Here is a 5,712-nt window from a genome sequence, read left to right on the forward strand (position 1 = left end):
CTGAAAGCTTTTTATAGGGACAGACCAGAGAGAAAACCCCACCTCCTCTTTTCCTTTTCTCTATCTCTACATGACGCAGTGACATTCAACAGTGATAATCTCTGACACACCCGAGGCTCTTTCAACACAAACAACATTTTCTGGATTCTTTCCTGCATTGATAACCCAAAAAGATGTGTTCATGTGAGGTTGTTTATTTCTTTTTTTGTAGGTCATTGTTATGTAACATGAAACGGAACAGAATGTTTTCGTTCGGACCTTGATGTGATCAACAGGTTAGGCATTACAGATTTCAGTACATCCGGACCTTAATGAAGGACTAACTTAGGGTTAACAATTAAATTAGGGTAACTACATAATATTAAGCCTGCAGGTCTCTTGGGGAGAGCTGCAGCTACTGTATGTGCAAACAAGTGTTACCTCATCACAGTTATTTGAATATTTAAGATAGAATATAACTCCTTCAATTTTTACCCTACAGAAGTTCAGACGCAAATCTTCCTCACCTATACAAATACAGTACAGTGAACACTTTTGATGTATAGCCCTGTTGTTTTGCATGCTGGTTCAATGGAGCTGTTTGTTAATGTTACAAGTAACAACAACACATTACCGCTGTGACAAGTCAATATGTCTGATGGGAAAGAGGCAATCCTCCCTTTATTTACAAATAGATTTTTTTTAGATGAGCCTTCGTTATTTGATCAATACATTTTGTCTTATATTTATCTCAAGTGTAGCTTTAGCAGAACAAATCATCTGAAATATAGTTTATTAGAAGCAAGGATCATGACATTTTTGTATTATGCTAGTGACTGTGCTCACGGGAACAGCAAGATTGAGGCTGTGTCCTTTGCCCGAATTTAATAAATGCCCACACCGGGTTATATTTTTGAACGTTCTGCTTCTGCCTCCTTGCTTGGTCGGGCCGCTCAATTGCCGGCTTCACACTCTCACATAAATGTTTTAAAGAGCTTGTATCTGAGTCCTTAGAGTGAAACTCACTTGACAGGATTAGTTCTGGGCATATATTTCACAAGGCAAGCATTAAAATCACAGGTCGGAAATTTAAAGACCCTGTGACACAAACCCAACAACTGTTGTGCAATGAAATAGTTGGCTACTAGTAATCTCGAACCGTCAGTTTAAAAAAGAAAAAGCGATACCGTTCCGATAAATATCAATAATTTCGAACATCGCGGGAAAATTCCTTCGACTCATTTTGAGATTTTGGGGGAAGCCGGAAGTGACGTCAATGCGGGAACGCTTCACTGTGCAGCGAGAGAGCCAAACACGGACAAAGTGTGTTGTCATGCGTAGAAATTGTGAATTACTGAGTTTAGGCACGTTAATAACGTTTTAATGAAGTTGACTACAGTATATTCATATTTGTCAGTGCTTTCATGTCAATTCGGCGAACATAAACATAAATGCTCGTGGTGAAGATGATGATTAAATTAGGATTAAAAATCGGTAGTGAGAGCTGCTGAATTTCCTCCCGTCGGATGTGATATAAAAACAAATCGATTATTTTTGTAAACTCAAGTGGATGAAACTACATTTATTAGTGCTTTCATGTCAATTCGGCGAACATATGATACATTCAATGATCGTGAGGATGATGATTTAAAAATCTTTTGTTTGAGCCGGTCTGCATTTCCTGATGAGAAAACAAACCTTAGCTTTTTGTAGTTGCAGTCAGTGGTGTAGTGGGCGTTGGACGCGGGGGTACGCTGTACCCCCACCTATTTGAAACATGATTTCTTTTTGTAATAGTCTAATAAATCTAAAATCATTGCCAGTGTTATCAGTTGCAAGTGTGTGTTTGTTGTAATAATGACGAAAACATAATAGGCAGATTTCACAGTAATTATAATAAAAACGTAGCTCAAGCATTTATGCAACTTGATTTGAAGCGTGTGTGTGTGAGGGGCAGAACTGTGTGTGTAGGGTGACCAGGTGTCCCGCACTGTGCGGGACTGCACACACAGCATTTTTATTATTTGTCCCGCGTCCCACACATTGAGACTATGTCCCGCATTTGAGTGATAGTCGCGCAGAAAGGCCGGATCGGTTCGCTGACAGCCGGCACCGCCCTTTATTATATTGTCTAAACGGCATCATGTAAGTTGCGCTGACAGGCGACACAGAGGTCCCCAAGCCCCCCCCCCCCCCCCCCCCCGTTGACAGTTCACGAGCGCGTCCATAGTGTCTCCCGTCCACCCACCACCCCGTCCACCCAGTGAAAACATCCCCACTACACCACTGGTTGTAGTAGTACACCAACATGGATTAAACGTGTGTTTTTTTTTACCACAATGTCGGGGAAATTAATGGAAAAAATGCACGGATTATTATTATTATTATTATTATTCCCACTCCGAGCGGGACACTAGGTCCACCGTTTCCCCGCAGCGAGGCTCCCCCCGTTGACAGTTTACGTGGGCTGGGCTGGGTGAAGTGGCGGACTGGCCATCGGGACGAATCCCGATGGGCCGGTACCGAAGTGGGCCGGTCGGATAAGTCACTAGCACATCCCCCACTCCCCCCGTTGACAATTTACTAGTGGTACCGAAGTGGGCCGGTCGAGATTCCCGGGCTGATTTTTAGTCCCAGTCCACCACTGGCTACATGACCGTATGATCGCCCATATTGACGCACCTAATTCCTAAACTTCTAACAGATACAAAATAAACCGATCCTTCAGCCTCATATGAGCTCTCAGACACGTTCAAAATTAAACTGTCATCGCTGTCTGAGCTTGCTGCTGTGTGCGCCATCGTGCGTTTACATGCAGATGCTGGGATCCTGAACGGTGCAGCTGGAGCGCTGTGCCCGCATTGACGTCACCCATAATTTGGCGGGACTTGAAGAATCCCCGAGAAGATCCAGGAAATGGTCAACATTGAAGGGCAGATTGATGGTTATCAAAGTACAAATATCCAAAATCAGTTCAGTAACGGTTTTCAAGGGGACAATATTTACTCAAATTGATGGGTTTGGATGATGGGGGAAAATCGTGTCACAGGCTCTTTAAGCTATATTCAGCTTTTGTAGCCATCCCCTGTATGAGTCCTCCACAATGCTGGATGCTCAAAAAAGCAAGATCAAAAGTTCAACTAATACTAAGACAAATGTGACTGTGGAAGCTATCGTCCAATAAGTGTGCTAAACCAGGACTATAAGATCTTTACCCGCATTTTGGCAAAAAGACTCGAAGAAATCCTCCCTCAGATAATAAATCTAGATCAGACAGGATTTATCAAACAACGGCAAACTCAAGATAATATCCGCAGAACTCTACATATAGTTGAACATATATCCAAAAACAAACTCCAGGCAGTACTTTTGAGCCTCGATGCAGAAAAAGCCTTCGATCGAGTTAATTGGAAATTCCTATACCAAGTCCTTGAAAAGTTTGGCTTTCACAAGATCTTTATTAATACTGTTCAAGCACTGTACGACAACCCTTATGCAAGAATAAAAATAAACGGAGCCATATCAAATTCTTTCTACCTTAAGAGAGGGACACGACAGGGATGTCCAATTAGCCCTCTGCTATTCACAATTTATATCGAAGCTCTGAGTTTGGGGGTTACTCAAAATAACAATATTACCGGTGTAGAAGTATATGGTCAGGAATATAAATTATCATTATTTGCTGATGATATATTAATATACCTGTCAAATCCAGATGAATCATTCTTGAGTTTACTGACTTTTTTGGATACTTATAGTTCTGTCTCAGGGTACAAACTCAATATAACAAAAACCCAAATACTGAGCTTTAATTACAAGCCAAGCCAACATATAAACTCACTCATTGATCTTAATTGGGATCTGAACCACTTAAAATATCTGGGAGTAAGCATCTCTAAAGATTCAGAGGAATTGTATACACTAAACTTCAACCCTCTAAGTCAGAAAATAAAAGAAGACATAAATAGATGGAACTTGATCCCAGTGCTGAGCTTTGAATCTCGAATAGAATCAGTGAAAATGAACATCCTACCTAGACTCTTATACCTTTTCCAGAATCTACCAATTGAAATCACAGACAAGCAGTTTAACGAATGGGATAAAACCATATCAAGGTACATTTGGCAAGGGAAGAAACCAAGGATTAGATTCTGTACTCTTCAACTAGCAAAAAACAAGGGAGGAGTAGCACTCCCCTGCTTGAAGGACTACTATATATCAGCCCAATTAAGAAGCTTGTTTTGCTGGTGCAAGCCAGACTACAGAGCTAGATGGAAAGAAATTGAGAATAATGTATCAGGAGGAGCACCCATCGAGGCAAGGTTAGGGGATAAAAGACATGTCAAAAACTTACTGGAAAAAGATAACCGCTGGATAAACCTCTCCTTAAAGTTATGGTTAAGGGTCCTTACCAGGAGTGACTTGCTTGACGAAATGAAGATATTAAGATGGTGCTCACATGATCTTGATTTCACCCCGAGCAAGCTGGATAAAACATTTAAAGATTGGGCCAAACATGGCCTTACTTCATATTGCACATTTTTCAGCAAAGGAACCATGTTTGATTTTCAAACACTAAAAAAACGATATGGATTGAATAACAGTGATTTTTTTAGATTTCTACAGGTACGCCATTACTTAAATAGTTCCCTACCAGACAGCCAGAAGGCCCTTGAAAACCCTTTATTAATAGTTTTCACCAGTGCATAAACATCAGACTCAGGGATGAAAGTAATCTCAAAACTTTACCAAGCTCTTCAAGATATTAAAAAGGAAAATACTTTCTATATAAAACACAAATGGGAAAACGAAACCAAAAAACCCATCCCTGACGAAGTCTGGACAAATTACTGTACTTTTCAATGGAAGATCTCGAGCTCAGGCACCGACAGAATGTTTAGTTGGAAGATGCTGAGCAGGTACTTTTTCAGCCCTGCGCTCAGTCATCACATCACCTAGGGCCCCCCAGCTGCTGGAGGAAATGTGGTTCTCAGCTAGCACATCAATACCATTTGTTTTGGGCTTGCCCTTTAATAGTAACTTTTTGGGAAAAGATTCATATCGAAATTGAAATAATACTACAGGAAAAAATCCCTTTAAACTGGGACGAATTTCTATTTGGGCTCGTACATTCAATCCCCACAAACTCCAAAACAAAACAATTATTTGGAATTCTTACTGTTGCAGCAAAAAAAGCAATAACTAGAAAATGGCTCAAAGCGGATATCCCTTCTCTTGACAACTGGTACGACAAAATCCATGAAATCTATGTTATGGAAAGAATCACCTTCTCGATGAGGCTTCAGGAAAACACATTTGAAGAAATATGGAAAAAGTGGAGGATTTACATATCCCAAAGACGACCATCCCTTGTTTGACTGATTCTATACACCGATTGAATGTATATGTATAGATATGTATGTATGGTCACATGTATGTGTATTGAATGTATATATGTATGTTGATATGTATGCATGTACATGTGTAGACATTTGCTATTTCAAACAACCCCTGTGTACTTTTTTGTTTTTATTTTACTTTGATTAATTTTGTTTGCTATTTCATTTGTCACTTTCGGGTCTCTAAAAATATATGATTTGAAAAACTGTACTTGTACTATAATGTGACCCCAAATAAATAAAGAATTAAAAAAAAAAAAAAAGTTCAACTACATGTGCTGTATGTCAGGAATGACACCTGCACGTCAGCAAGTGTTATGGCTTTAGTGTTGTA

This window comes from Notothenia rossii (genome assembly GCF_949606895.1).
Source record: "Notothenia rossii genome assembly, chromosome: 6".
Lineage (NCBI taxonomy): Eukaryota > Metazoa > Chordata > Actinopteri > Perciformes > Nototheniidae > Notothenia > Notothenia rossii.